Source organism: Arachis hypogaea, chromosome 6, assembly GCF_003086295.3.
Source record: "Arachis hypogaea cultivar Tifrunner chromosome 6, arahy.Tifrunner.gnm2.J5K5, whole genome shotgun sequence".
NCBI classification, from domain to species: domain Eukaryota; kingdom Viridiplantae; phylum Streptophyta; class Magnoliopsida; order Fabales; family Fabaceae; genus Arachis; species Arachis hypogaea.
Genome location: NC_092041.1, coordinates 97,422,018 through 97,432,479, shown reverse-complemented (window position 1 = coordinate 97,432,479; position 10,462 = coordinate 97,422,018).

Below are 10,462 nucleotides of genomic sequence, written 5' to 3'. Positions count from 1 at the left end.
AGATACTAGCTCAAAGAACTTCAGATACTACTAATATAATCATCATATACTAAATTTTCAATGACAGTAGACCCTTTATTCTATTTGAGACTCAATATAATCAAAATTCAACTCATGAATCATGCACTATACATGCAGAATATCTTACAATATCTTCCTCTATATTATCATAAAGGTAAATACCAAATCAGTACTCGAAAGATTTTGGCGCTGACAAAATGGTAATTGACTTTTGTTATTAACAAAATAGTCCTTGAAAGATTTTAAAATTTGACAAAATCACCCATAACATGAAAAGATGATGTCACAGTGAACGAAAAATACTAATGTGATCGTCGAAAGAGAGCTCCAACGATGGCAGAGAGCTCCGGCGACGTTAAAAAGCACCACCAACCCATTCTTCTTCTTCTTCTTCTTCTTTTTCGACGCCGAGGAGGAAGGACGCACACGAAGAAAGGCCGAAGAGATGGTCGAGCCGGCACCTTCTTAACCGCGATGCTGGAGAGTGTGTGGGTGCGAGGTAGCAGAGGCGGGAGGCTTTGGAGTCTTCGTAGATTCCAGCGATACCGCATACTTCACGTGGTTTTTCGTCGTCATCGGAAAAGAAGAAGAGAGACAAGTGTTGGTGCTGTTATGGCTTGGAAATTGGAGAGTTGTGATTGTCAGAGCCAGCGGCACGTGTTGTGGTGGTGGCGGTGGGTTTAGAGAGGTTTTGTTGTGAAAGAAAGGGAAAGAAGAGAGTTTGGAGATATAGTTGGTGGTGGTGGAGGTGGCGCGTGGCAATTGATGCGAGAGGAGAACAGAGATTCAAAAGTGAAGTAGCGGCCATGAGAAAACGTGTCGCCCTCCTCCATTACGTCACAATGGGTCGTACTCCCTTGCGTCGCCGTCGCATGTGTCCTGCCTCGCTCCCGGCACCGAAGGAGAAGAAGAATAGGTTGGAGTTGGAGGAGGGATTGGTGGTTGTTTTAACGTCACTTGAGCTCTATTTCGAGAATTTTCCATTCACTGTGACATCATCTTTTTATGTTAGGGATGATTTTGTCAAATTTTAAAATTTTTCGGGGACTATTTTGTCAATAACCAAAGTCAGGTATTATTTTGTCAGCGTCAAAATTTTTTGGGTACCGATTTAGTATTTACCTCTATTATCATATGTTAATCCTACTTTTTTACATTAAGTTTGTCCTTAATTGATGTGATTCAATGGAAACATTCAATGAAAAAATTTTAAAAATAAATGTTAAAGTATCTATAACTTCCACTTTTTATTCAAATTGCCACTAAATTTGACATATAGGATGTATAGATATATACTATTTTCTATTATTCCTACATCTTCAATACAAATTATTGGATTATTGCTGTAAAATGACATTTTCTTTCATCAACCACCCTTTACGTGTTCTGAGTTACAGTCCTTCATGAATGAAAAATGAAATAAATTTTCTAAACTATCTAATAGGTCAGAAAAGATAATTCTTAATAAAGACTAAGATTTTGTGAATCAAATTCCAATATCATGACCTCACGGTACTATTAATAAACAGTCTCCATAAATATTTACTAATAATTCATTGATTAATCAACTATTTAAATGACTAGATACAGAAAAAGTAACACAAATTTTAGTTTGTCTTGGAGACATACTACTATATTGTCTCCCTAAATATAAAAATTTAATTAAAAATATTAATTACTACTATTACTTAAAATTACTTGAACCTCTTCGTAGAAGCTACCAATTTGTAAAATACTATCTCAAAAATATTATTTGACTTTTACTAATTGTATTTCATGTTAGTTTTTAACATATTTCATCTTCCTATAATTTTTTCAAAAATTTCGTTTTGTAATTCTCCTTTTAAGTTTGTTTTTAAATAATCATATTTATATAGGAACAAATTATAATACAAGCAAGATCTCAATAAGATAGCAACTGATACTCTAACAACAGGAGATAAAAAAGCAATTGATAAATGCAAATGAATAGAAAAATTTAATCTTTACTATAATTCATATATCCAACGTGTAAATAAGATATTAGCTCCAGAAATTTTAGATACTACTAATATGATCACCACATACTTCATTTTCAATGATACTAGACCTTCTATTTTTTTAGGCTCAATACAGTCGAAGGTGCACTCATTAATTATGCACTATCCAAGTATAAAATGCATTTTCTTATCATTAAAATATATTCTAATTCAAATATCATATTCATGCAGAATAATTTCTATGTTACAGCACAAAAGGTTTTCTATAGTTTAGGTTCTAATACCTGAGTATTAGTTTTAATCATAACTCTATGCTACATAGATGTATTATCACTCAAGTCTTACTAAATAAATAAAATCAAATGATACTAAACATCAGTCATATACTATCTACTATCGAAGAGAGGATATGCATTTATTAATCATAATCTACAACAATTAAATTAGTACTATCTTATGTAAAATTCAACACATCATATAATCTGCATCTACACTTTCAAGTATATCATCAACATAGTATCCAAAAGCTTGGTCTGACAATTTTAATGTACAAGGGACATGCAATATGGATTAACTAGATTGGTCCATCACTCAATACCCCTCATTCAATTGTGATATTCTCTTTAAAGTACAAAACTATTGAGAGGTTTAGAATTTCAAGTATTGTCAAGAACCAACTGAATTATATAACATTATTTAGAGATTGTTTGTGCTATGTATCTTATGCCATTGGACTCTCTAATCCCTCTCTGATGCTGTGGAAGGTAAATCCTGAAAAAAGTTCTATGAATTTATGGGAGAGATATTTACGAATATGCAGAATTAACATTGGTGACAAGCCAGATTTATTTCTTGGTAACAATGTTCTGTTGCTTCATGAGCATAGTAAAAATCTCATGAGAGCTAATAATAGGAAGACCATAGAAGTTGTTCTCACTACCCTAAATATATATACAAAAGAGTTAAAGCACATCTTTTAGAAACATTAGCATGAAGAGATTCATCTGAATTCTCTAATAGTGCATAACTATAACCTACTTAATCCATAATCTACAAAATTATTCCACTACATATGTCATGGTATTAATGGGACTAAGTTGTATTTTACCATTAAAAACAAGGATTACAAATTACAAATAATTATGTATTCACTTTTGGTATCTAGAATAGACTTAGTTATGTTTCTCATGTTAATCTATTTCTTTTAGTAGCCAATGGTTTTGTAACCCCTTCTATCACCAGCTTTGTGTTATTTAAAAATTTTAATTTATAAAATTTATATTGTTATACATTTGTGCTTTATATGTTAATCCATCTTATAACGTTATTCAAATTGAATAATATACATTAAGTTTTTTAAACATCTATAGAATCAATATTGTTTATTAGAGAATTATATACAAAAAAAAATTATTCAATATCTATTATTTCATTCCATCTTCAAAGAATTTTTGACCAAACACCTCTGCATACCTAAATTAACCATGTAGATAATATTATTTTAATTGTCATCTAGCTAAAATAAACATCTTTTAAACAAAACATTTTCTATTCCACTAAATGGATGTAAATAAATTTAAAACTAGATATCTATATTCATTATCTATTTTAAATTATTGTATTTTTTATTATAATAATCACAATACTAACAATATAACTAACTCAACCAAAATATAACTACACTTTTTACATAGTTTAAATCTTCATCATATGTAATTTTATATTACTATAATTAAATTAATTAATGAAATTAATTGACAACAAATAAATTAACATAGATAAAAAAACACAAATATATGAAAATAAATAAATAATAGAGTACATTCAATGATTACGTAGGTGACACTATTATTTATAAAACATATATGTGAAAAAACAAAAGAATAGTGACATTATTATTATTTAAAACTAAGAATAAGCACTATTCAGTTTTAATAATTATTATTAATTATTATTTCTCACGTCTTTAGATTAAGCATTAGCCTACAAATATATGCAACCTTAGCTAACTAAGTACTCTATGTAAATAGATATTTAGCGGTTAAATTTTAATTGAAGGGAATACAACTTTTATGCTTTTATAATTTAATCCAAATTATTTTTTACAATAATCAATTATTTAAAAAATGTGTTAGATATATTTTTTATTCAGAAGCAATGAAATATATAAAAAGTATTTTTAAATATTTAATTCACCTGCTAAATATTCTTTTTAAAAGAAATCGATTCCTACTAAAAATTAAACAAAGAGACAGCAATCTTTGTTATAGTATAATTCTCAAGACAAAAATTTAATACGAACAATTTTCGTCAAAATATAAAATTAATAAATAAAATAAATAGATATAATGACATATTTATGAAAGCTAATTCAAATACTAAATATTATCACGTCACATATACGTAGTATGATAAATTCAATATTTTTTTTATTTTCTTCTATTCATAAAGTAAAGTTCAATAGTATATTCTATGTATTCTTATACCAAATTAATTGTCATTCAATGAGATACATGAGTGTCTTACGGATACATGAGATACATAAAGTAAAGTTCAATAGGGAATAAGAAGACGACTCATCCATATATCTTAATTCAGCTATTTTGTGTAATGTAACCTACATCCAGTCTCCACTACAAAAGCGGTAAAATTTTCACTATCTTTTCAAGTATTACATATACCAATTCCCAATTATTCAACCTAATTCTATCAGGGACAAATCAAACTTCTACCCAAACTTAATTTGGCTAGGTTCACTTTCTAAACTTTCAACCACTAAGTGCTCACCCAACCTAGTAAGGAAATTCTCTCAGGAACATGATACAACCATTAAGTGCTCCAAGAGATATCTCTTAGATACAAGATACAAAACAAAAATACAATTGAAAGGGATATTATATAAATCTTGGCTTTTCTCTCCAAGTTCCTCTCTTTCCCTTTTCTCTCAATGGCTTTTTTTAATACCTCACTTATATGCCTTTGACCACTGAATAAAAACAAAAAAAGATATAACATACAAGTAAAATATTTAATGATAAATCATGAAGGAGATGATGTTGAACAGCTCTGAAGTTATAAGATGAATCGGATTCAACACTTTCATATGTGGCTCTCCATCTTGGCAAAATATTTCTTTGATATAGAAACACTATCCAAAACGTTGAGTAAGAACAGTAGAGAAGCTCTGAATGAAACTCAAACTCTAGTTCACTCTCCTTAAACAAAACTAAAGTTGATTTTTTTGTATTGAGCTCTATTTCCAAAGCTAGTTCTTCTTTCCAAAGTCAACTTCTTGAATCTTGAACTAGCTGAAGTCTCCTTTCTTTTTCTTCTATCAGATCAGAAAATCAGGGATTAGATATCAAAGCTAATCATAATAGTGGAGATATGAGCAGTAGCAACTTACTTCCTTAATGAATTTTTCAAATCCAAACCCTTAATCTTTTGTTTGGACCCCAAATTTTATTATCAACCATTGATATACAATAGAACAAGATAGCCACCACTTTCTTCATGTTACCCGAAATGATTGTGCAGAGGGAAGAAGAAATCAGCAAGTAATTGACTTACATGTTAATGAAAACTTCATACCGTTATCCTCTGATTTTGCTTAACTTGTTTATATTGATTTTGATTTGACGTAGCCATCAAAGATTACTTTTTCTTTTTTCCTCTTTGGTGCTCAAGAGAAAAGTAATTTTCTCTTTTTTCTTTATGCCTTACCCGAAACAACATAGCACCACCAGTAGGAAGATGCTCTTCCCTTCAAGAATGGCAATGGGTTGGACTGGAGACTTAGTCCAAGTAGCTATGGCTCAAATACATGGTTTTATTGTTTGGGCTGCGCAATGACATTTGGGCCTTTTTCATTTTAGTTTGAACTAATTATGAACTTGCTTATTTTGATTGTGAAGTTCCTAAGTCTTGGTTAGTGTTAAACAATATTGGGCATAATATAGCTTTAAGTTCTTTTGCCCAAGAACCAATAGCAATGAGCCTTTCTTGGATGTCTTTGTTAGGCCAAGAGGAGCAACAACTTGTTGCTTTGCTTAATGTTCAAAGTTCAACCCAATATATTTAACATATTGATAACTACTTTTCTCTATTATGGGCCTATAAAATAAAACACATTTCAAATAATTTTAGACTTTCAACCCAACTATTAATGTTTTTCATTACCAAAAGTTAATATATAATTTCTCAAACTCAACAATCTCTCCCTTGATGACAAACATAATATATGAGATATTAATCAAAGAAATTGAAATAGAACAAGTTTAGAGATTTCTCTTTGATGATACCAGATTAACTTGATGTGCTTTCCCTCTCTTTCATAAAGGTTTCTCCCCTTTTCTTCCATATGAGTTGCTCCCCCTTAAATATGCTTATCGCTTAACCTAAGGACACAATCAATAATGCCAACAAAATAATCCAATGTATATACATGCTTATCTAGATTTTCATGGTTGCACAAAAGCAATAATCCATACAAGAAAATATTGCAAATTATTTAAAAATAGTCTTGTATGCTAGCATGGTAAGCAACAATTCAGCAGCACAAGTATAAACTCAATATAATCAAAAGCACATAAGTATCTATAAAGTTCAAAAGACTTAAAGGCAAATGAGTTCAGTTAACAATCACAAGACTAATTAAAACTAATAAGCAATAATCTCAACAAGCCTTAGGAAGTCTCATACATACATTTTTCTTCTCCTTTTGTCATCAAAGTGGATAAAAATAAAATAAAAAATAGAACCTGCAAATCAAGGATGTATCCTTAAAATATTGTGGAAATGAAGGTAGTGTTTAGAAAAAATAATATTATAGCTATAGCAAAGTAGTACTACCATAACCAAACAAAGTTGTTAGAAAAGATAAAATCAAGATATGCAAAAAGTTTAAAAGATGATAAAGGACCAATTCTTGGTAAAAATTTATATGGTCCAGAAAGAAAATTTCAAAAAACAAAAGGAATGACATATGTAATAAGATTTAAGCATGGTCCATGTCTTTTTCTTTACACGTAAAAATTCATATCACTCATGGCTTATGCAACAAATATCTCTTCGACCTGCAAAACAAAATTCTCAAACAAGATAATAGCAAAATCAAAACAAAAGTTGCAGTTTTTCTAAAAAATTGAAATGATAGAGTATGAGAAATGTGAAGATTTTGGCAATATGAAGAGGTTTGGCAACTGCCACAAGTTATGAAAATTCTTGAAAAATAAAAAGTTCAGAACCTAATGAAGACTTGATTTGAAAAAGATTTGACCCAATCTTCTAAAAGTTATATTTTGAAACAATAATTTAACATGTTGAAAAGACAAAAAGTTATGAATAAGATTTTAATGTGGGACAAAAATCAATGAAGCTCACTTACATACAAACAAACTCATATTTAGTCTAAGAAGGGTTGGATTTAAGGAAACACATAAGACCACTTGAGATCTGTAAAAAAGATTGGGTCCACTTGAAATTATTTCAAAATTAGAGTCCAGAGGCAACGATCCATGATGAAAGCTCTTCACTTGCTCAGAAATGTCTCATTTCGACTTGAGAGACAAAAACTTCAAACATCACATCAGCAAAGTTGAAACAAAAATTCATAACTGAGTCTGCCTGAACTTGTTCTTAATTTACAAAACTTGTTTTCAGCCAACGATTTAGTGAATATATCAGCCAATTTTTCTTTTTTGAACATATTCCTTTCTTGAATGAAATCTCACTTTAATGTATTTTGTTCTTGAGTGCAAAACAGGATTTTTGAAAATGTTAATGGCACTCATGTTATCACAAAATAAGGAAATATTATCTGCATTCAATTTGTAATTAGCTAATTGAGTTTTTAACCATAACAATTGGGAATAATAAGATGAAGTAGCAATATATTCGGCTTTAACAGTGGAGAGTACCACTGGACTGCTTCTTGCTTAACAAAAAAAATTCAAAGATCTGCTAAGAAAACAACAAATTCCTAAAGTGCTTATCATATCCATTCTATCTCCAGCAAAATCTGCATCACAATAACCAACTGTAGAAAAATTATCAGACCTAGTATACCATAAACTAAAATTGGATGTGCCATGAACATATCTAATTATTCTTTTAACTGTAGAAAGATATGACTCATTTGATTGGATGTTTACCCTTACTTGTATTGGAACCTGCCTTCCATAGGTGATGCCTGATTTTTCTATATTTATTTTTAACCTGAAACTTCAGTATATTCATTTAGAATAAGGATTATCTAGTAGATTTCCTCTTATTTTGCTTAGGCCAATATGATACAATCATTTGTGAATAGGAGATAAGTGAAAATAGGAGCCTCTAGTCTAATTTTAAATCCTAATATTCAGCCATTTCTATGCATCTCTTCCATGAGGATGCAGAAAACTTCAGTAGCTAAGATAAACAAGTATGATGATAAAGGGTCTCCTTGCTTAAGTCTTCTTTGTGGATAAACCTTTTGTGTTAAATTTCTATTCACTTTGAACCTATAATTTACACTCCTAACACAAGTCATCACCAGTTATACTCATTCTTTTTGGAACCCAAAAGCTAAAAGGACACTTTTCAAAGAGTTCCAATCCAAATAGTTTTAGTCCTTGTTCATGTCTAATTTGATCGCTAGATTTCCTGAGGCTTCTTTTCCTTTCTTTCCTAAACTATAACTATATTATCCTGAATTAGTTTCCCACCCGCAAAAACACTTTGGATAGGTGAAACTAAACTGATAAGCTATTTTCATAGCCTCATGACCATTATCTTTGCAATTATTTTATAAATATAATTACAACAGCTTATCGATCTCAAATGATGCTCTCTGGTTATTTGATCTTTGGAATAAGAACCATGATAGTTTCTCCCATATTCTATGGTAATTTTCTATTCTTGAGAAAAATCCTTGACCACATCTCTAACTTCTTTGCAAATATCATCCCAAGTACTTTTGAAAGAAAAACCCATTTAATCCGTCTGAACCCGGTGCTCTAAGAGTTCCCATGCTAAAGGCTGCATCTCTTATTTCTTTATTTCTATTTTCTTCCATTAATTCACGTTGATTTCTTGAGTTACCCTTTTTGGTATCTTGTTTATGCACCCTTGGCAATTTGTTATTGCAGAAGTTTGAAATAGATTTTTAAAATGCTCCTCAATCATCTTCATAATGTCTCCTTTCTCATTAATTCAATTGTTATTCTTGTCCTTCAATCTTTCTATCCTATTTTTATCTCATCTCTGAATAGTTGTGGCATGGAAAAAGAAGTATTTTTATCCCTCCACCTGAGCCACTTCAATCTCACCCTTTGCCTCCAGTATTTTTCTTTCTACTTTCAAAGATTTGTTATTTTTTATTTTATCTGCATAATTTATTCTTACTATCTTTCTGATAAATTTAAAACTTGTAATTTCTGCAGTGTAATGCTAAGATTGATAATATCTTTGTTCGTTCTTGAGAAGGTCTTTTTACTCCATTTCTTCAATTCATGTAAAATTCTTCATTTTTTTTAATTTCAGCCATGCTTCTACACTTTCTGTTGGCTTGTTCCATCCTCTTCTTACAATATCCTTGTACTCTTTATAGTCCTATCAGTATGCTTTATATTTGAAAAATTTGTTGCTTTTCTTCCTCGGCTCTGGTGTCATAATGATTGGGATGTGATCTAAACTTAATAACTTATAGCTGGCATAGCAACAAGTGATGGATGATGATGTTGGAATAAATAATTTTATTAATCCAGATCATCCATATTGAATCACCAAAATAAATATCATAATGTGGAAGCGTACCTTTATTAGTAAAAATTAGAAATTAGACGAAAGAATTGTCTCAGACTTGTGGTTCTTTCGATCTTCCTCAACCAAAGCCTTCTGTATCCCTAGGCGGCTGAATTATGACTCTTTTAATGGGAAAAGAGCAACAAAGACAGCTTTGGTATATTGGGGACTGAAACCTTGAAGACCTATTTATATTTGAGCATGGCACCCATCAAAGCCTAAAGCCCAAATAAAATAGTAACTAAAGTCCAAAAGATAATATATCTAAAATCCAAAAGATAATTATTTAAGGAACAAAAGATAATATCTGATTTTATTCTCATTTAATTCCAAATCAAAAGTAATAATGACTTATTCAATTTAGCATTTACAACAATAAATGAGATCACCATTATATAAGTCATTTAATTTGAAATAGCATAATTTGTAATTATAATTAATATATGTATTGCCCACAAACAAATTAGGAAATCAAAATAATTTCCTAACAATCCTCCACTTGGGCTATACATATATTCTTTCTTGACATAATCACATCTTATAAACTTTATGTGTGCATCTGAATGCTATTTCTCTCATTACTTTAACAATCTGGTTCGTCTCATACATTAGATATGGAACTACCGCAGCTTTTATCACATTAATGTCATGAGTAAACCACGACAATCACCATCCTAATA